The sequence below is a fragment of the Sus scrofa genome, chromosome 1 (assembly GCF_054392235.1).
Source record: "Sus scrofa isolate SSC_HxYL_T2T_F1_AM1 chromosome 1, Sscrofa_HxYL_maternal_Yorkshire_Landrace_v2.0, whole genome shotgun sequence".
Taxonomy (NCBI): Eukaryota; Metazoa; Chordata; class Mammalia; order Artiodactyla; family Suidae; genus Sus; species Sus scrofa.
Window position 1 is genome coordinate 71,846,426 of NC_139383.1, and position 23,321 is coordinate 71,869,746.

The 23,321-nt window shown below is 40.0% G+C and overlaps 1 protein-coding gene across 7 annotated transcripts in view; it reads right to left on the bottom strand.

The window, feature by feature from the left end:
- The window catches only part of PREP (prolyl endopeptidase), a 562,439-nt gene that overhangs the window by 180,318 nt on the left and 358,800 nt on the right, over positions 1 to 23,321 (bottom strand). The gene's annotated exons all lie outside the window — the stretch shown is intronic.

Genomic DNA, 23,321 nt, shown 5'->3' on the forward strand with positions numbered 1-23,321 from the left:
CAGAGTTTCTACCAATGTGTGGCATCTGCCACGCAGGCAGTGGTCCTAGGCGCTTCCTGGGTCATTCACTCAAGACTCAGTTTTCCTAAAATACAGAAGTGGATTATTAAACAAATGCTTCTACGGAGACTGCCAAAATGATCACTAAAATAAACTTGGGCCAATGCTGCTCCAGGTCTTAGGACATTTCAGATACTTATTATCTTGAGCAATTGTATGCTGAGTTCCAAGATCAGCAATTATGTGGAAATAAAAATGATAAGTTTTTTATTGCAGCAAATGTTTCAAATGATTGCCAAAGACAAATTCACTTGTGCATAAAATTGCTAAAACCTCTAAGTAAACCTGACAAAGGTTATTTTGCATGGCTGTTGAGAGTTTGTTCCTGTGTCGTTTATTCGTAGTTGTTAACCAGTTATTTTGCACAGTGTTCACAGTGTCAAAGAGCTGCAGGATCCTTGGAGTGAGTGAGACCCAAGCCCTGGGCTCAGTGGCTGGGAATTATTCTGATAGCATTGAAGCTGGGTCTTTGACTATAACCTACAACCATTATCATCCAGTCCCTGAACCTCCTCTTTGCCCACATCTCCATCCACTTTCCTCCTGCCTTCTGCCCTCTCCTATCTGCCTGGCACTTCACCCAGATTCATACCTGCAGGACCCCCTCCTAGCTTCATTCAGGTCTCTGTTCAGACTTCTCCTCCTCAGAGAGCCCCCCATCCCATCTGACAACACCCCTGTCACTCACCATATGCTATCCTGGCCTTCATATTTTTCATTTACCTTCTTTTTTTTCATTCGCAGGTATGTCTGTAGTGCCTCCTATGGTACCTTTACATGGTTGGCGCTAAGTAAACAGCACTCAACCAGTGAACGGATGGATGGATGTCCACATTAATGCGGGGATTGGACAGATTCACAGATCACTACAGTACAGTCATTGCTAGAAGCTTCATCTTCTGTCCTTTGAAAGTTCCTCTTATCCCCACTCTCCTTAGCCCCTTAATTCCCCATTCCCCCATTCATCCAGAATCACGTGCTCCCTGTGATGCTCTGAAATCTCCTTCTGCCACTAGCTTTATTTAAGCAAGGTGTTTGTTTTATCCCCTACAGATGGAAAACTCAGCAGTTTTCTTGGCTATGGTTCAAAAACGAGCGAGAGAGAGAAAGAGAGAGAAGGGAGGCGAGGGAGAGAGGGAAATTTAGTTCTCTCCTTATACCTAAATTCTCATCTGAGTAAATTTAAGCTGAAATCTAGCTGTGACAATAATTTGATAAATCTTCTCTGTAAGAGTTTTTTTTTTTTTTTTTTTTTTTAAACATCCCCAAGGCCCAAGTAAAGCCAATAATACTCCTTCAGGACACTTAGCTACTACCATCATTCCTGAGAAAGACGGGTCAAAGAACTACCTAGCATTTATTAACCATCTACTCTATTCCATGCACTGACTAGGAGATTTAAAACTTCATTTAAGCCTATGGCAGGGTTCCTATTTGTTATGCATTACTTGCCAAGGTAATCAGAATAACAGTAGCATACAAGCGTACCTCCAGTACTTCAGGCATGTTAAGACCTACAGAAATACATGTGATATCTCTTTTTTTTTTTTCTTTTTGCCTTTTCTAGGGCCACTCCTGTGGCATATGGAGGTTCCCAGGCTAGGGGTCTAATTGGAGCTGTAGCTGCCAGCCTACACTACAAGCCACAGCAATGCAGGATCCTTAACCCACTGAGCGAGGCCAGGGATCGAACCCGCAACCTCATGGTTCCTAGTCAGATTCGTTAACCACTGAGCCATGATGGGAACTCCATGTGATATCTATTGAACGACCAAGCATATTAGGTAGTGTAGAGCCTAAGCTGTTGTAACAAAGATCCTGTAAAATACATCACCTTACTAAGAGAAAAGTTATTTCTTTTTCTTGTAACAGCCTCAGAGTATTCTAATAGGGCTGAAAAGGCAGCACTGCCTTACAAAGTCACCCAGGAACCACTGTTCTGCAAGGTCATCCAGGAATCAGGCATGTGGGTTGCTTCTGATAACAATATACACGTCCATGTCTAGATTCAAGGCAGCTTGTCCAATTGTTGTCATTTCTAAGTCAGAAGGAAGAAGAAAAGAGGAAGTGTAGGCTAAGAACTTTCATCTTTAAAAAAAAGGTGGAGGAGCTGCAAATGCCATCTTTTTCTTACTTCCCATTGGTGGGAATTTAGTCACATGGTCCTGCTAGCAAAGGAGGCTGGGAGATGTAGTTTCTAGCTAGGTGGCCATGTTCCCAGCTAAACTTGGAGGGAGTTATGTTCCCAAGAAGAAGAAGGGGCAAGAATGGTCCTGAGTGAAGGTTGGCATTTTTGTTTTGTTTTTTGTTTTTTATAAAATTAAGTTGTTAATTGACTGAATTTTAGGCCTGAGGAATAAGCACTCTGAAAGATGTAATGGACATTGGCATATTTCTGCTTGAGTAGAACTTTGTGAAGAGTTTTCCTGAATTTGGAGAATTTCCTTCTGACTCCGCATGCGTAAAGGTGATAGCTTATTTTTCTAGCATCTCTGACAGGTAGAGCCCAAGCACGCAACCCAGGTTCTGCTGACCGGATATAATCTAGGAGACTTCAGTTCAGAGGCAAGCAGCCTGAGGAGCCATGCAGAATCCATTTTCTGATGGGGGCAGCAGCACAGATATTTGATTTGGGGACAGCAGAAGCACTGGCTCTGGTGTCAGTTATTTAAGCACAGATAACCCAGAAGAGGAAGTTTGGCTATTCTGGCCAATTACAGAGTTTCCTTCCCAATTTTTGACTTGGTTTGGGTTTCCTTTGTTTTGGTCCTTGCAGGCCAAATATATATAGAAATTGTTTGTGTTTATTATCCCCCTCAGGCTCTTCCTGGAGGTAAGTGTTCTAACTTGGGACAGAGATTTTGGTTAGCTTTTTAATCAGTTGTGTGCCAGTAATGGTTTTTGTGGGATAAAATCTCAACCTGGATCTCAGTCATTATGGACAGCCAGTAAGTTTAAGAGCTAGAGGTTTATTAGCTTCAGAGATTAAGGCAGTTGTTTCTGAAGACATTTTTTTTTTTTTTAAAGATCTTGTTCTTTAGAGAGCTTAGCTAGATTGTGTTCTTCATCCTCAGAGAGCCCTGCTGCTGGCTGCTAGTTCCTGTGTCAAACTTGGTCTCATCCCCCAGGTTTGCATTTAGGACAATTAGAAGGATGAGGTCTCAGCCCCTGCCACCCACACCTCTTGCTTGTCAGCCCCGACTGGGCAGAATGTCAAAGCCAGCTCAGCGCACACAATCTGGGTGGGAAGAGCTAAGGACTTTCATGTTCTGTCTCATTTCATTTATTTCTGTCTCATCATCATCTATGCCTGCTATTCCCCTTAAATCTGCCATAGATTCAGTCATGAGCCAGGCTTATAACTGGACTTGAATTAGTGGATACAAGAAGCGTAAAAGACATTCAATAAATATTGGTCGAATTGAATTAAATGGGACTGAAAAATACCCCCACTGAGGAATAGAACCCTTAAGGATTCTTTGGCTGCAAAAGCTGGAAACCCAGATGACTAGTTAAAGCCAAAAAGGGGAATTTATTGGAAGGATATATGGATGTCTTTATGAAGGAATGCATGAGAAGTAGAAATGTACCAGGAATGAAGGAAAACGCTCTTTACAGTGCTGAGTTCTTTTATTTCTAAAAAATTGCTCTATTCTCTCTCTTTCTTTTTTTCCCCAGAATGAATTGTTAAAATGTTATTGAAATAGGATTGACCTACAACACTATGTGACAGACTGACATTTTTTACAAATTAAAAAAGTTTTTATTGTAGTTTATTTATAATGTGCCAATTTCTGCTGTACAGCAAAGTGACTCAGTCATATATATATATGATATTTTTAAAAAGAATTATGCATATCTATATATATATACATATATACATTTAAAACAAATATTATTTTGCATCATAGTCTATGCTAGGAGACTGGATATTGTTCCCTGTGCTATACAGTAGGAGATTATTGTTTATCCATTCTTTTTTTTTTTTTTTTGGTCTTTTTGCAATTTCTCGGGCCGCTCCCTTGGCATATGGAGGTTCCCAGGCTAGGGGCCCAATCGGAGCTGTAGCCACTGGCCTACTCCAGAGCTACATCAACGTGGGATCTGAGCCTCGTCTGCAACCTACACCACAGCTCACGGCAACGCCGGATCCCTAACCCACTGAGCAAGGCCAGGAATCGAACCTGAAACCTCATGGTTCCTAGTTGGGTTCATTAACCACTGAGCACGATGGGAACTCCTGTTTATCCATTTTAAATGTAATAGTTTGCATCATTAACCCCAAACTTCCAGTCCATCCCACTCCTCCCCTCCCCCTTGGCAACCACAAGTCTATTCTCTGTGTCTGTGAGTCTGTTTCTATTTTGTACATAGGTTCATTTGTGCCGTATTTTGCATTCCACATATAAGTTATACCATATGGTATTTTTTCTTCTTTTTCTGACTTCACTTAGTATGATAATCTGTAGTTGCATCCATGTTGCTTCAAATGGCATTATTTCATTCTTTTTTATGGTTGAGTAATATTCTGTTGTATCATACATCTCCTCTCCTTCTTTTTTTTTTTTTTTTTTTTGGTTTTTAGGGCTGCACCTTTGGCATATGGAAGTTCCCAAGCTACGGGTAGATTTGGAGCCACAGCTGTTGGCCTATGCCACAGCCACAGAAACAGGGGATCCAAGCCATGTCTGCAAACTCTACCACAGCTTACGGCAACACTGGATCCTTAACCCACCAAGTGAGACCAGGGATCGAACCCTATACTCATGGATACTAGTTGGATTCATTTCTGCTGAGCCGCAATGGGAATTCTGATGTACCACATCTTCTTAATCCATTCATCTATTGATGGACACTTAGGTTGTTTTCATGTCTTGGCTATTGTGAATGTCTTGGCTGGTATGAACATAGGGGTGCACGTATCTTTTTGAACTATACTTTTGGTGGATAGATGATCAGAAGTGGGATTTCTTGTTCTGTATTTTTCTGAGGAATCTCTGTACTGTTCTCTACTCCTGGGCATCTATCAAACAAAAGTGTAGGAGGGTTCCCTTTTCTCCAAACCCTCTCCATCATTTGTTATTTGTAGACCTGCCATTCTGACCAGTGTGAAGTAATATCCCATTGTAGTTTTTTATTTTTTCTTTTTACAGCCCCACCTTTGGCATATGGAATTTCCCAGGCTAGGGATCGAATCAGAGCAACAGCGGCAGATCTACGCCAAAGCCATGGTATCACTGGGTCCCAGCCATGTCTGTGAATTATGCTGAACCTAATTATGCTGCACCTTGTGGCAACACCTTAAGTTAACACCCACTGAGTGAGGTCAGGAATTGAACCTGCATCCTCACAGAGCTAATATTGGGTCCTTAACCTGCTGAACCACCACAGGAACTCCTCATTGTAGTTTTGATTTGCTTTTCTCTAAAACAGTGATGTTAAGCATATTTTCATATGCCTGCTGGCCATCTGTAAGTCTTCTTTGGAGAAATGTCTATTTAGGGCTTCTGACAGGTTGATTTTTTTGACTTCTCAGTTTACATGACATAAAACAGTGTCCTCAACCCCATATGAACTCCACTTTGAAGTGCTCAGTTTATGTCAACTACAGCCATTCTGTCCCCAGTATGTGTAACACCTGGGCACTGGCTTGCTTTCAAACATTGGCTCAACATCATTGTCAAGCAGAATTGTTTCCCACTGATCTTGGATGTTGCCTCACATTCTTATCAACAGAGAGCTCCAGAGAGCCATTACCAGCTGTTTGGAAATGCCCATCTCTATTTAAATTCCTCTTTCACTGGACAGTCCTCCAAACATTTTAAAGTGGGGGTCTTCTGTGAGTATGTCCCTCTAAGGCTAAGTATTTCTAATTTCTTGAGTTATATGACATGGTTTAGAGACTTCCTTACTCTGTTGGCAGCAGCTGGTAATAGCAGAATTATATCAAAGGCACATTTAAGGGAGTTCCCGTCGTGGTTCAGTGGAAGCGAATCTGACTAGCATCCATGAGGATGCAGGTTTGATCCCTGGCCTGGCTCAGTGGGAAGGATCCAGGGTTGCCCTGAGCTGTGGTGTAGGTCGCAGATGTGGCTTGGATCCTGAGTTGCTATGGCTGTGGCTGTGGTGTAGGCCAGCAGCTACAGCTCTGAATGGACCCCTAGCCTGGGAACCTCCATATGCCATGGGTATGGCCCTAAAAAGCCAAAAAAAAAAAAAAAAATGCTCATTTAACCTACAGAGATTCAGTGACACTGGTGTTACACCAAACAACCACAAAAGCCTTGGCGGGAAATCCCTTTATCCTCCTCTCCTCTTTTACACTCACCATTCCCACAGGATTCATAGTGAACTGGGGAAAGGGAACCCATAGAAAATATACATAGGCCAACAAAACGAGTTCATCTGTGGCTTTTGACCTGTCCAGGACCCAGGTGCTGGCAATATAAAATCTATGTAAGGAATTTCCAAAGATAAAATTGAATATATGCAATTTATAGTATGTGATGACTTTGGAACTTATATTCCATTTAGTTCTTTTTTTTTATTTTAATTTTTTCTTTTTTTACAGCTGCACCTGCAGTATATGGAAGTTCCCAGGCCAGGGATTGAACCTGGATTGTCGCGGACACTATGTCAATTTCTTAACCCACTGAGCAGCAGCAGGAACTCCTTATATCCCAATTAGAATGAGATGCCACTCGATTGTCTTTGGAAGGGGGTCCTATTTGCCCCGCTTTTACCTGGAGAAAGGTCTTCAGAGTTGGAAGCAGGACTCGCCGTGTGGTCTCAGTGGCAGGAGACAGTGTGGTTATCATCTCATCTGTTCTAAATGCTATAATTTTACACATGTAGCACCTCAGCAGTACAGGGCTTACCGAAAACATCCTGCATCTCCTCACATGCACAATAAAACCCAAAGATGATGCATCTACTCAAAACATGATTGCAAAGTGAATCCAGTCAGCTTCCCCCCCCACCCCCCCTGCCAGCTCCATCGTCATTTACCTTGCCTTATCTTACCCCACTTGGTAAAGTCCAAGGGTGTGATTTTACTATAATTTACAAGATGACTCAAGCAAAAAGCACTGAAGAGGATGCAGTACCAAGAAGACATGCAGTAAATGTTCACCTCTTCCAACCTCAGCAGCTGCTTTATCCTACACAGGTGCAGATTCTGATTCACTGACGGAAGTTTGGACAGCATTTTCTTACATTTTCATGTGTTCAAACCGAGAGGGAGATAGACAGCTCAGTATAACAGAGTGCCACATGGTTAAAAATATTCTAGAATGTTATTTAATGATTTTTTTTTTTTTTAAATCACATGTGTTGAAATAACTTTCTAGGCCCCAGATGGGGCACCTTGCCTGGTGCCACGTCAGCAAACTGAAACTGAGATGACTTTCCTGTCCGTATAAATGCTCCATTTAACTGTAAACAGAATATACAGGCAACCAGTCTCCAAACACCAAGCCACCCCTGGGCCTTCTCATCCCAAACCCCAAACAAGTTTGACTATGTGGCCCCAGCCAATCAGATATTTTCTATTTTTCTCTTCCTTGCTCTTGATTCTTGACCCTATTAAAACTTCCTGCCTTCTGTCTCATTTTGCAGTTCTGGGAAAGGAGACTGCTTCAGGAAGTGTTAAATAAATTTTGTTTATATCACCTAAATTGTCTTCTTTAATCATTTTTAAACACAGGCAACAAGTTGAAACAATGGAACACAACCCCCGTCTGGTCTCTGTTACAAAGTAAAGATTCCCAAGTAGCAGAAGAGAAATAAAGGAACAAGAAAATTAATATTTTGTTGTTGTTCATTCTTATTCCCTCAAGTTTAAGGCCCTGAATTTGAGAATCCGTCTCCCTATCTTCCACCTGTGGCTCTGCTTCCAGCAGCTTTGCTTGTAGTCACACCTGTCCTAAGCCTGCAGATACATAAGACAGGAAAGTACACAAAATTCACCAAAGGCGGTCAGAAGAGTCTCTCCAAAGGATTAAGGATGACAATACTATGCAGAAAATAAAGCCCTTGAGAGATGTAAAATGTCCTAAAGGAAGAGAAAATTTACCTGCATTCTTTCAGGAAGGCTTCTCATTCCATGTGATACCCAAGATCAATGCCCGAGGGCAGGACAGGCAAGAAGGGAAAGGGAAGAAACTGCTAAAGAGGGGAGAGAGCTACAAAGAGAACCGTGAATTTCTGCAAATAATGAGGCTGAAAAGGGTTCAGTTTATGTATAGATGACCTAGAAAGAGAAAACAGAATAGACACATGAAAACTCCAACATGCCCCTCCTTCCTTGCAACTTCCACGGATGAAGGTCAATATTTAACAGAACTAGAGGTTAATCAAGAAAGACACCCCCCCCATGCACAGAGATACATAGATAATGTTTTATTTAGAAATAAAACATATAATTATGTTATAATTAATAACATTAGAAATAAACATGTATAAAACATTATGAAGATCAAGATTAAAATATATCCTGATATTGCAAAAAATACAGTAAGAAACATGGGAGAAAAGATGGACTGGGGGTTTGGGATTGGCATATGCACTGTGAGGTATATAGAATGACTGGTCGATGGGAACCTGCTGTATAGCCCAGGAAACTACCCAATACTCTCTGATAATCTATGCGGAAAAAGAATCTGAAAGAGAATGGATGTGTGCACATGTATAACTGAACCACTTTGTGGTACAGCAGAAATTATCACAACTTTATAAACCAACTTCAATAAAACTTAAAAAAAAAAAAGAAATATGGCTGAAAAACTAAGAACCCTGAATGATTAGGGATGAGATTTTGTGTCGCTTGCTATATCTATATCTATACACACACCTATATCATTAATAAAACTGGTTAAAACTTTAAGGCCTGAACGCTAACATGCAGAGGATCAGAGTGGGACAGAAAACTGCTCTAGGATAGGGCATGGTGTCTGGAACCAGAATACCCCAGGCTTGAGTCCTGGCTTGGCCACTTGCTGGTTATTTTGATTAAAATTTTCTGAGTCCCACTTTTCTTATACTTAAAACTGACATAATAAGAGACAAGTGACAACATGCTGTAATCTGTAAAGTCTAGGTAAATTATTCATTATTAAGAGACTGTTTCTCAGCCAAATACTTCCTCCCAAGATTCATGAATATTATCTCCTTTCAGGTATTTAGTAGATAAGAAAATGAGCATAAAGAAAAATTCTATTTCTTAAGCCAAGAGTTCCTGGCTGTGCTGTTGTGTTTATTCCATTGATTTTTTTAAATAATTAGAAAAATAGAAACGATGGAGGCACCAATTAAAATGACCCAACTTGGAAAAAATAAAGTGGCTAGAAACCTGATTCTGATGTGTATTTTTATACATCAGAAAACGTAATTTATTTTGTGATGCTATATTGGGACCATCCCTAGGGGTCACCCATCCTACAGCCAAGTTGTATTCATCAGCAGTCCAAGTTCAGGGTTGGATAGAGAAATACCTCCAGGTATTTTAAGAGGAAAGATTTCAAACAGAGAAGAAGGCACTTCAAAAATTGCTGGACGGGCTGGAGGTCACCAGGGGGATGGCTGTGCTTGAGGATAAACTGCTGCTATTTCAGCAGCCTCTTCAATACCCACCCTCCTCCCCTCCTCAGCACAGCTTTGCTTGTCAGTGGGGAGAAAAAAATCAAAACTACAGATCATTTCTACTCATGTCTCTAGAGAAAAAGATAGCCAATAAGAAATCTCAGTGTGTTAGTTACTAAGAGAAGTGTTAGGTCCAAAGGAACTATTGCTTGTGATGGTAGGGTTTTTATTCCTGAGCCTGCTGGTAGCATTCGGTGTTCTGGGTGGACAGGAAAACACAAGGTCACCTTCTTCCTTTATGAACCTTTTTTTTTTTTTTTTTTTTTTTGTCTTTTGTCTTTTCAGGGCTGTACCTGAGGCACATGGAGGTTCCCAGGCTAGGGGTCTAATTGGAGATACAGCTGCCGGCCTGCACCACAGCCACAACAATGCCAGATCCGCGCCACATCTTCGACCTACACCACAGCTCACAGCAACGCTGGATCCTTAACCCAGTGAGCGAGGCCAGGGATGGAACCTTGGTACCCGTTGTACTCAGAGTGGTTCCTAGTCGGATTCGTTTCCGCTGCACTATGACGGGAACTCCATTTATAAACATTTTTAATGAGAGACACTCAAGTTCGATATCAACCATTCTGTCTATTTGGTGTAGAATTTGAAGAATGATGAAAACAATTTTAGAAACAGAGATACAACAAAAATATTCTTGGCCACGAGGCAGAGAAACAGAGAATTATTTAACGACCATTTCTCCCTTACATTATAAATTTCCGAACTTGGCCATGTTGGTGGCCTTGAAAGTGAAGTTGAGGGAACTTCTAGATAATTACCCAGACCTGAGACTGGAAAGTACCCTTAGACCTGTTCTACATGGAGGCTTAGAGCGCCTGACGCATGCAGCCTCGTGTAAGTTGAAATTGAAAGTTGGCTCTGAAATAACGAATGTTACAAAATCCAGTAGGTTGAGACTTGAATGAGAATAAAATTTTGTCTGCATTAAAAAAAAGCTTCCGTTTCTTCTCTGACTTTAATCTCAAGGCATGTGGTACCAACAGTGTTGCCTTACTGGTACCTTCTCCTCCAAAACTTGACCTTCTTGTACTTGGTTTTCTTCCTGCCGTCCTAGGCAAATCGTAACTTTTTTGGTCAGTTGACAGACATTATTTGAACTGCTGTCCCTGTAATAAGATTGGGGAGAGGACAGGCTTGGGTAGGGAAGGAAGCAGGTGTTTATACATTCACCATCTCACCCTGTCTGACTTTGCACACTCCTGAGACCGGGAGGTCAGGGTCACATTCTCTCCACCTGGTGCCTGGGTACCCGTTGTACTCAGAGTGGTTTGTTTCTGACGGTTACAGCTGCTGGATCGACACTTATTTTTTTCAAAATGACTCAGATCTTTATGTTCTGTTGCTTTAGGGTAATACCTATGACAAATATTAGGACGTGAGGGTGCAGGGCCAGAAAGAGTGGACGTGACAACTGGCACTCACTTTAGGAAAGTAGTATCTGAAGGTTGTAACTCTTCAAGTCTGATGACTCAGCCACCCAAACCCAGGTACCTCGGTGTCATAATCCTATAAACACCTGATGTTTCCCGCCATAACGTATTATTAGGTTTTTCTTATTACATCATGGAGACATAATAAAAGTTGAATTTATTGACCAAGGTTTTGCTGTCCAGAAAGTCCCAGTGCTGGGAACATGGGCATAGCTGTGATCATTTCTAAGTATGGATGACTCTATTATTAACTGCTCAGATCAATTGAGACATGATATGCCAGGCACTTCCCTTCAGGTTTCTGTGGGATGGCTCTGTGAGACAGGCACTATTATTATCCCCATTTTGCAACAGAAACCGACACACAGAGGAGGTAAGTCATTTGTTCAAGGTCACACAACAGTGGTATCCTCAGAATCTAAATCCAGGCCTTTGGGATGAGATTCCTCCTGGGATCTCTATTAGTGTTACTGTCATTATTCTGGTCATCCAGGCTTAAAATATTAGATCTGGATGGGATCTTAGAAGCTATAGCTGTAAGATGAGAAAAAAATGAAGCCAAAAGACCTTTACCTGACTGTCTTGAGGATCCCTGTCTGGATCATGCCAAAACCAAGACTACAACCAATTTTTTTTTTTTCTTTTTCTTTCTATTACATCACACTTTGGCTTTTCACTGCCATTGTTCCTCACTGCTAATGAATCACCAGGTCTTATCCACTTCCTTCCTAGCTTTTATGATCTCTGTCCCTTCCTTCCTATCCCTGCTGCTGTCACCCGAATCCAGGCATTGGCTGCTCTTTGCCTAAAAGAGTGTGGTTGGCTCTGACTAGCCTTAGGATTGCCCGTCTCTCTTCTTTCAATGGGAACAAAAGTAATTAGCAGTTATAAAATTCTCCTTTCAAAAAATGTTGTGTCTATTCCAATCAGTCATTCCCTAAATGTGGTCAAATTTCTCCTTTGTAATCGCTAATTGCTATTTTTTAAACATCTTTAAATGTTATTAATGCTCAACTCTCCCCTGTAATTAGATGCAATTATTATTTTTTTTAAATTGAAGTATAGTTGATTTACAATGTTGTGTTAGTTTCTGGTATGCAGAAAACTAACACATACACATGTACACACACACATATGTTCTTTTTTATATTCTTTTCCATATTTTTTCCATTATGGTAAATCATAGGCTATTGAATATAGTCCCCTGTACTACATAGTAGGAGAATGTTGTTTATCTATTTTATATATAGTAATTTGTATCTGCTAACCCCAAACTCACAATCCATTCCTCCTCCACTCCTACCCCTCCTTGGCAACCGCAGGTCTGTTCTCTACGTCTGTGAGTCTGCTTCTGTTTTGTCAATAAGTCCATTTGTGTTATACTTTAGATTCCACATATAAGAGATTTCACATGGTATTTATCTTTCTCTTTCTGATTTAACTTAGTATGATAATCTATAGGGCCATCCATGTTGGGGCAAATGGCATTATTTTATTCTTTTTATGGCTGAGTTGTATTCCACTGTATGTGTATATATGTCCTTTATCCATTCCTCTGTTGATGGACATTTAGGTTGCTTCTATGTCTTGGCTGTAGTCAATAGTGCTGCTGTGAACACAGGGGTGCATGTATCTTTTTGAATTACGGCTTTCTCTGGATATATGCTTAGGAGTGGGATTACTAGATCATATGATAGCTCTATTTTTTAGTTTTTTAAGGAAACTCCACAGCGTTTCCTTAGAAACAATTATTAAAACACAGTTTATACCAAGCTGGAGTTTTGGGGTTGTGGTGTGTGAAACATCCATCATTGCTAACTTGTTCCTTGACATAAATTCTTACTTGTCTACCTTTGCACAAACTTAAAACTTTTAAAGATACAAAACATGTTCATTACAGACAACCAAGTGCATATAAATAATTACAGATGAAAAGAAATTAAAATACCTAGAGTCATATTCATCCAAATCAAACTTCACACACTGCTGTATACTGTTTCTCTTCTATTTGCAGATTTTTTCTTTTTTTAAAGAATGAATTTGGGAAACCACCTAATTTTCCTCTTTGGTAAAATGTAGATAGTCATATCTCTCTTATGAGTTTGTCGGAAGGAGAAAATGAGAATATATACAAATATGCTCGGTATATAGTAATTACTCAATGGATGACAGCTATGAGCTGTTATTACATTTAACTCTTCCTTCTGGAATTAGTTTTGATTTCAAGATCAAAATAGAGGAATTTTTGCCAAAATAATTAAGTTATTGATTCGTTCTTTCAAAATTAATCTTTTAATTTTGAGATGATTGTAGATGCATATGCAATTGTAACAGATAATAGAGAGATTCTGTGTACCCCTCGCCCAGTTACCTCCAGTGGTAACATCTTGCAAAATTATAGTACAATATAAACCAAGGTACTGACATTGATATAGTCAAGATACAGAACATTTTGACCACTACAAGGATCCCTCCTTTTATAGCCCTTTTATAGCCATACCCACCTCCTTCCTATTCCCATCTGCCTCATTATAACCCCCTGCAACCACTAACCTGTTCTCCATTTCTATAATATTGTGGTTTCAATAATGTTATATAAATGCAACCATGTAATCTTTTTGTATTGGCTTTTCTCACTTAGCATAATTCTCTGGCGATTCATTGCTACATCATTATCATAATTCTTTCCTTTATAGATGAATTTAGGGAGAATAGGCCCATTTAGACATCATAGAGTCTCCGTCAATTGGTCTCCTTTAAAGTCCCATGGAAATAGTTGGCCATTGTCCTTGTTTAGTTACTGCATATTTTTTGTAAAGTTTATTTTTATGTAATGTATACAAATGTATGTATTATGGACCTAATTAACTTTTAAAATTTATTGGAAATACACTTGAACAAAGTCCACAAAAAGTGCCATTTCCTCAAGTATCTGAAATAGTTAAGTTTACCATTCTTATAGTTTGGGGCTTGTCCTGGTTTCCTGCGTTAAGTTCCCATTTCGAATTTCCCCATAGGACCTAGAAGGCTATAGGGAGCATTGTATCCCAGTAGTTCCACTTCCTTCCATGAGGACTTAATTTTAATAGAAATTTAGTTGCACATTTCATATGGTAAGAAAGAGAAATGAATGAATCCTGCTTGGAAAAAAAATATTTGAAGAGCTAAACCTGATGCATGAGACATTTGGTTAATATCTCTTAGAGACAGAACTCATTTCTTACATAGGCAACGAGGGAAGGATAAGTTATGTTGAGTTCTGCAAGTACAGTATTTATTATAGGTAATGATTTGTGAGGTTTTTTTCTTTTCTTTTGGCTTCTCTTGTGGCATGAGGAAGGTCCAGGGCCAGGGATTGTATCTGCGCCATGGCAGTGACCTCAGCTGCAGCAGTGATCATGCTGGATTCTTAACCTGCTGTGCCACCTGGGAACTCCAGATTTACTTATTTTTTTTCCTCCATTCAAAATCACCTTGAATTTTATTACGTCAAAGACATATATTAACTCCATGTTTCTGGTATTCTCTCACTTAACTTGGTGACATGAAGTATAATTTAAGTACAATAAAATGTGTCCATTTTAAGTATAAAATTCAGAGTTGTGACAAACGTATATACCTGTGTAACCACCAGCACAACCAAGATAAAGAACTTTTTCATTACCCCGCAAAAGTTTCTTCGTGTCTCTTCTCAGTCAATTTCCTCACCAGACTGTGGCATCCATTAATTTGCTTTCTGCCATTATAGATTAGCTTTGTCTTTTCTAGAGCTTTATTTAAATGAATTCATACAATATATACTGTTTTGTGTCTGGTTTCTTTAGCTCAGCATAATGTTTTTGATTTTCATCCATGTGGTCAGGTGTATTGGCTCTGGAAGTTTTATTTATTTTTACTTTTTTCTCTTCCAAAAATAAACAAATCAGCCTATATCAAACTAAAAAGCTCCTGCATAGCTTTCTGGAAGGAAACCATCACAAAAATGAAAAGGCAACCTGATGAATGGGAGATTATATTTGCAAATCATATATCTGATAAAGGGTTAATATCCAAAATATTTGAAGAACCCATATAACTTAACAACAACAAAACAACCTGATTTAAAAATGGGCAGTGGCAGAGTTCCCATTGTGGCTCAGCAGTAATTAACCTGACTAGTATCCATGAGGATGCAGGTTCAATCCCTGGCCTTGCTTGGTGGATTAAGGATCTGGTGTTGCTGTGAGCTGTGGTATAGGTCACAGATGCGGATTGGATCCTGAGGTACTGTGGCTAGCAGCTGTAGCTCTGATTAGACCCCTAGCCTGGGAACCTTCATGTGCCACATGTGTGGCCCTGAAAAGCAAAAAAAAAAGACAAAAAGTAAGTAACTATTGGTGAGGATGTGGAGAAAAAAGAACTCTTATGCATTGTTTGTAGGATTGTAAGTTGGTGCAGCTACAATGGAAAATAGTATGAAGAGTTCTTAAAATATTAAGAATAGAACTACCATATGACCCAGCTATTCTACTTCTGGGTATTACCTGAAGAACACGAAAACACTGGTTTGAAGATTATATGCACCACTATGCTCATTGCAGAATTTTGTATAAGAGCCAAGAAGTAACCTAAATGTCCATTGATGGATAAAAGAAAAAAGAAGATCTGGTATACACACACACACACACACACACACACACACACACACACACACACAAAATGAAGTACTACTCAGCCATAAAAAAGAATGAAATTGTGTTACTTGTGACAACATGGATGGACCTTGAGGGTATTATGTTAAGAGAAATAAATCATAAGGAAAAAGACCAGCACCATATGATTTTATTCATATGTGGAATGAAAAACAAAACAAAACAAAAACAAACTCATAGATATAGACAACAGATTGTTGGTTATCAGAGTGGAAGGGGGCTACCCGTATGATGACAAACAGTAACTAGACTTTTGAGGGTGACCACTTTGTAGTGTGTATAGATGTCAAATTATGATGCTGGGTACCTGAAACTCGTATGTCTAAAGAAAGGGTTCACTATATCAACAGTAATAAATATCCCTGATGGAATCAAAAGAAAAAAAGTTGTGCCCAAGTGCTGTTAGAGGAAATGTGAAAGAAAAAAATTATACTTAGCACATATCTACACTTGAAAAAATTACTATCATCACAGAAATAACATAAAAATACAACTTCCCCTTGTAGTTTTCTAAACAACACTCTTGTGTTTTTTGGGTTGGTTTTTTTGTTTTTTGTTTTTTTGCTTTTTAGGGCTATACCTGTGGCATATGGAAGTTCCTGGGCTAGGGGTTGAATTAGAGCTGCAGCTGCCGACTAACACCAAAGCCACAGCAATGCCAGATCCGAGCTGCATCTGCAACCTACATCACAGCTCACAGCAAAGCCGGATCCTTAACCTACTGAGTGAGGCCAGGGATCGAACCCAAATCCTCAAGGGTACTAGTAGGGTTTGTATTGACGACGGGAACTCTTGACAAGTACTTTTACTTAAACTATGCAAAGTACTTTTAGAAAGTAGGGAACTGGAGAGAAATTTAGAACAGGAAATAAAAAGCATATAAATACTTGGGTATGAATTCAATTTGCCTTGCATGGTCAAAAAACTGATTCCCTTGGGACTGTAGTCATACACAACTCAAGATCACCATTTGTTAAAATTCTCATCCGAAGGACCAAGAACCTAAAGGTTTGACACGGTAAAGAAGGACATTTCATTTTAAAAGGGTCTTTCTGGCAATCTAGTTCATCACTGCATTTACTGTCAAACCTTGGCTCAGATTCTACTTCCCTTAAGAAACTTCCCTGACATACTGTACCCCTCCCTGGTCACTCCCTTATTCATATTTTTGCCAAAAACTTCTGTGGCATCAACCCACCATATAATTTATGTTTCTCTAACTAAACTACAAACTTCTTGAGGTCAAAACCCCATGCTTTTTTTCTTGTTTCTTTTTTGACTTTCTTACCTTGATGCTAGGTATAATACTAGGCCATAATTGGTGCTTGACTAGTAAATAAGTGTTTAAAGAATGAGCAAACAACTAATATATGGGGGGGCTTAGAAATGTTCCTAACCACTGAAGAGAGAATTAGGGAGGAATGGCTGGACCCTTCTACACACATAATTTCATTTAGTCATCACCATGACTCCACGACAGAAGTATTATTATTACTATTTTTGTCTTTTTAGGGCTGCATTTGCGGCATATTTGAGGTTCCCAGGCTACAGGTCAAACTGGAGCTGTAGCCACTGGCCTACGCTAGAGCCACAGCAACACCAGATCCTAGTTGTGGCTGCGACCTACACCACAGCTCATGGCAATGCCAGATCCTTAACCCACTGAGCGAGGCCAGGGATCAAACCTGCGTCCTCATGGATACTAGTCAGATTTGCTTCCACTGAGCCATGAAGGGAACTCCGACAGAAGTGTTATTATTATTATTTATTTATTTATTTTGTCTTTTTGCCTTTTTAGGGCTGCACCTGTGGCATATGGAGGTTCCCAGGCTAGGGGTCTAATCAGAGCTGTTGCTGCCGACCTACGTCAGAGCCACAGCAACACCAGATCCAAGCTGCATCTGCGACTTACATCACAGCTCACGGCAACGCCAGATCCATAACCAACCGAGCAAGGCCAGGGATCAAACCCACAACCTCATGGCTTCTAATTGGATTTGTTTCTGCTGTGCCACAACAGAAACTCCAGAACTATTATTAATGTTACTACTTAACACAGGAAGAACCTGAAGCTCAAGAAATTAAATAACGCTTGGAGTTCCCCTTATTTAACCCCAGCAGCCCCAGACTCAAATCCCTTCTCCTTCCTGCCTAGAGAGGCTCCCGTGAATGTATTCTCTCTTAAATCTCATTTGCCAACTGATTTAATGTATATCACAACACACTTCTCTTACAGAAGGAGAAGCAAACTATTCACAAGGTTTTAGCATCTAGCCTGCTAAAGAGACATGGCACTGGCCTGGGTAATAGATGGTCAGCATGTTACCCTGGAAACAAAGGTCTGTCACATCCTCCTTGCCTTCATCCCACTACTCACAAATATTGCTGGCTCTCTGTGTTCACCCAAAGCACCATTTTGTTCTTATTCATTGGTAAGTGTCCAGAAGGTTCACATAAAATTTTTAAAAATTATCCAACATGGTATTAACAGACAACCAGGTTCTTCAATGATTTAAGGATGATACTGATGATAACTCGCCTCCCTACAACCCAAACTGATTAAATAAGTTATTCATGCTAGAAAAATATGGCTGAACTAACATGATCACCATGCCAGTATTTTCTAGTTGTTTTAAAGCAGTGTTGTATATGCTGGGAAATTGCAGTGGTTTTCCTTTTTTTGTCATCTGATCTTCTGGTTGAAATAAAAATATGCCCAGTTTCTAAGCATGTACAACAGAGAAAAGCAAGGCTGAGGGAATTTAGAATGGGGTGTGGTTCCCCTGTCCTGCTCCCCTGCAATGCTTCTTTTAGGGGGCCACAGAGAAGGCTCCTCAGGAGAGAACTCGAACAGCCCTAGTGGAGTGGGAGGCCTGCCCCAGAAGCCAGAAGACTTGTGTGGAAGATCTGGTTCCAATAGTAATTAGTTGTGCAATGTTGAATAAGACAGCTAACCTCCATCTTTTCCCCTGATAAAGTGGGGATAATAATATTTGCCTATTCTAACTTTCAGGGTGGTTGTTAGGATCAAATGACATGATGGATATGAAAGCGCTTTACAAACTGTAGAAATTAGTATAAACATGAAAAATGCCTCATGGCACTTACAGATCAACAACTATTTGTTGCTAGAGACAGAACTGTATAATCCAGAATAACTAAAAGTGCCCTTTTAAAAACTTTTTATTTTTTTATTTTTTTAAATTTTTTTTTTGTCTTCTTGCTATTTCTTGGGCCACTCCTGCGGCATATGGAGGTTCCCAGGCTAGGGGTCTAATTGGAGCTGTAGCCGCCGGCCTACGCCAGAGCCACAGCAATGCGGGATCCGAGCCGCGTCTGCAACCTACACCACAGCTCACGGCAACGCCGGATCGTTAACCCATTGAGCAAGGGCAGGGATCGAACCCTCAACCTCATGGTTCCTAGTCGGATTCGTTAACCACTGCACCACGACGGGAACTCCTTAAAAACTTTTTGTGGCCCTAGTAATTTTGAGGTAGACTACACCTAAGAATTTTGAAAGAGTATCTTTTTACTGTGTATAAGCAGGACAATGCCATTTTTTCTCACCGTCTCTTGTTAGCAAGGTGATGTACCATGAGTTACATGCTTGGTTCTAGAAATATCTTAAAACGAATCAATGGAAAAAAAGAGGGGGAAAGAGTCTAAATGTAAATTGTGTGCATGGTAACGATAAATTCCGTGAGCTCATGGGAAAAGATCACTTGAATTAATTGGCGTCTCCATCAATCACAGGCTGTTGATTGCTCTAGGAACAGGGTGTAAATGCCATGAAATGAAAAGTGGGGCTGCAAAATATCAATCTGCTTTAACCTGCTTGTTAAGAAAGGAAATGAGTAGCGTTGTCCAAATGTTGTATTTCCACTTGCCAAACGCAACAATTAGACCCACGCTTTCATGAATTAACCTGCAAAGTGAATAAATCTCTTCAACAGTTGCATGTCACTGGTTCAAATGGTGTAACGTTTCTTACATAAAGAACTTAAAGGAGAATAATCCATTAGGGAAAGTTGGGGGAATTAATTGTACTCCGGGGCTGTGCTTTTAAACAGACCTCCTCTGTATTAGAACAAAAAATGGCCTTGTGTTTAAGGACCATCAATTCCAGGTTTGCAATAGGCATTGTAAGAAAGCAACAAACTGTGTATTTATTCCTCCTGTCTTTACACAGGGAACTGTGTTGCCTATTATTTGTAACTCACCTAGTGCTTAGCAGCTGTTCCCTGGAGATGAGGGGAAAAAGACCTGTTCCCCAGGTCAGTCATTACAACTTAATTTACTTTTCCAGTAAAAATTGTATTTTCTTAATTTCTACAATTGGGGTAAAAATTAAATCTGTAAGCTGACATATGATTTCTGTCGGCCACCTCAGAAACTTCCTGAAAACACCTTTTGCACATTACATCATTTCCCTCTGATGTGCCAATTTTTTTCTCTTTTTTCGCTGGAGGGGCTGCAAAGAAGGCCACTCTGCCTTTTCAATAAATATCAACAGTTCAGTGGGAAGCTGTTTATTTTTCTCCTGAAGCACATTAATACTACCAACCAACAATAGTGGCTTTTCAAACTCAGAAAGCAAAACTAAAAAAGGGGCCAGCCACAACTCTGTAGCAGTGATAACAAATGCTTTTTCACCTCAGGCTATTTGTGAGAAAGGATTTTCTGTTTTTCCTTTTAGGGCCTCTTTTCTCATTCACTGATATTCACCCCTAACCCTACTTCAGGGAGGATAAAAAGGCTCAGGAACACCTTAAAGTTGGGCTATTAAAAATTTTAAAAACACCAACTTGTAGAATATGCATTAGATACAGTGAGTTAAGGCTTTTCACATCAGAATAGATCAGGGTAGAGTTTCCCACAGCCCCCTTGATGGAGACATTATTTTTTTAAGATAAATTTAAATATATAAATTGAAATAAACGATTTTTTCTCATCCATGTTCTGGAACGTGCAGGCTTTAGCTAAAAAACTTTATGCGCAGTGCCAGAAAGTTGGAGTTTTTAGGCAGAAGTAAATTTTTATCTTCAGAGAACAAGTTACCTCTATTTTTTTTTTTTTTTTTTTTTTTTGCCATTTTCTTGGGCCACTCCTGCGGCTTATGGAGGTTCCCAGGCTAGGGGTCTAATTGGAGCTGTAGCCACTGGCCTACACCAGAGCCACAGTGACTCGGGATCCTAGCCACGTCTGCAACCTACACCACAGCTCACGGCAATGCTGGATCCTTAATCCACTGAGCAAGGCCAGGGATCGAACCCTCAACCTCATGTTCCTAGTCGAATTCGCTAAGCACTGAGCCACGAGGGGAACTCCAAGTGACCTCTTAAATTCTTTAGCTATGTCCACAATCAGGGGTGCTCAATTTTTTTTTTCATTTTTTTAAAGTTTTATTGAAGTATACTTGATTTACAAGGTTCTAATAATTTCTGCTGTACAACAAAGTGATTCAGTTGTACATGTACACACATCCATTCTCTTTTAGTTTCTTTTCCCACATAGATTATCACAGAATGTTGGGTAGAGTTCTCTGTGTCTGGGGTGCTGAATTAATAAAGGTTAAGTGGATTATGGCAGCAGCCAAGTAAAGCCAATTGGGACATATACTACTAGTCATTAAAAAGAAACAAAGAAAAAAACAAGTCCTATCATAGGTGGATAGAGTACTTTCCACCGCAGCTCAATCTTTATGAATCCACCCTTCTTTACTACCTTAGAATCTATAGCAATTCCCGTTGCCTTTTTAAAAAATCTCTTATTAGTTTTTGGAATAATCTCAATCCTTTCCCTTATCTTCTTAATTCCTGGAGTGGTGTTTTCCATCAATTCCAGTACTCATGACAGTTTTTCACTGAACCTCTGAAAGGCATCCCCAAACTCACATATGAATAAAACCAGCAAGTTGCTAAAACTCAGAGCAATCAGAGAAGCAAACCTGATTTTTTCAATACACAGCTAATTTTTGCCAAGTCATTGGAAAAGGCCAGATTTCTGGATGCTGCCACGCTATAAATTACTTTGCGGGTATAAAACCATAGTCTTTATATAGATGTTTCTCCTATGTATTACCTCTCTACTCTGGACTCCTGTTCCATCAGGGTAGGGACCATAACTCACTCTTTTCCCCCTAGCATCTTATACATGCCTGACACATGGTTAGGGGCTTGATTATTAGTTTTTGGGCATCACTCCCATCTACTATTTAATACTTCTTTAACTGGCTGATGAATATGTTTCCCCAACTTGACTAAAGTGCCTCAAGGGCATAAACTGAGAACTAAAATACTGCCTGCCACATCAGTAAACAAAAGATGTTGCAGCAATCAAGCCAGCACATTACAGTTGCCTGGACGCCAAACCCCAAGGGAATTCAGGATGGAAACAAATGGGCTGCCCACTGCGAAACCCATCTAGCGGTCAGTGGCTGCAGCCACCCGCTGATGGTTCACTTGAGGAAACTCAGGATGAAAAAACGCAGGATACTGGCCCCAGATAGCTGAGGTGCCTATCAAAGGAATGATTCCAGTGAGTCCAGATTCTTGCATCTTCCTATACAGAGAAAAGCACTAAATTCCTTAACTTTAGCTACCTGGTTTTCTTTTATTAACAATACTATTTCGATATTCTGACTACCTGATTTTGTTGCAAAAACACCTATATTCCTGGCATCCTCCTTCCTCTTTAGCGCAGGGTTTGGCTCAGGGTTATTTGAGATGTTGTCTCGTGGGCTTGAAGTCCTAAGAATGTCCACTGAATAAAACATATCTCTCAACTTTTTAGGTTGTCTTTTTTTTTTTTTAGTCAACAAAATTATGTCCTATTACCTATTATTTTGAAGATCTTTTAGTTCTTAGTAGTATTTAGCACAGGTAGACTTTTTTTTAATTGCAAACACAGAACAATGTTATAGAATGATATCAACCCAATTTTCTGAAGAAGCACTACGGTAGGCTGAACAACAGCATCCCAAATATGTCCAAAAGGAACTTTGTAGGTGTGATTAAGCTAAGGATCTTGATTTGGGAGATAAGCCTGAGTGATTTGGGTGGCCCACTCTAATCATGACGGTCCTTGTAAGACGGAGAAGGATCAGACAGGTGAAGTCAGACAGAAGAGAAGGGAAGTGACCATGAAGCTGGGAGAAGAGTGATGGGCTTTAGAAAATGGAGGGAGGCAGCCCCAAGGAGCTGGAAGAGGCAAGGAAACAATTTTTTTTTCCTGCAGGGCCTCCAGAAGGTATCAACCCTTCCAACACCTTGACTTTAGCCTAGAAAAATGATTTTGTACTTCCAGCCTCCAGAATTTTGAGAGAATAAATTTGTAGTCCTTTGTTACAGCAGAATCATGGGAGACAGATCCAAGTGTCATGAAGGCAATTTCTGCAAACTGAAGAAAGCAAAACATCCAACCACAACTCGACATACACAATGAATAATAAAATTGGAAGAGACTTTGAAAAATTATCCTTTCCAAT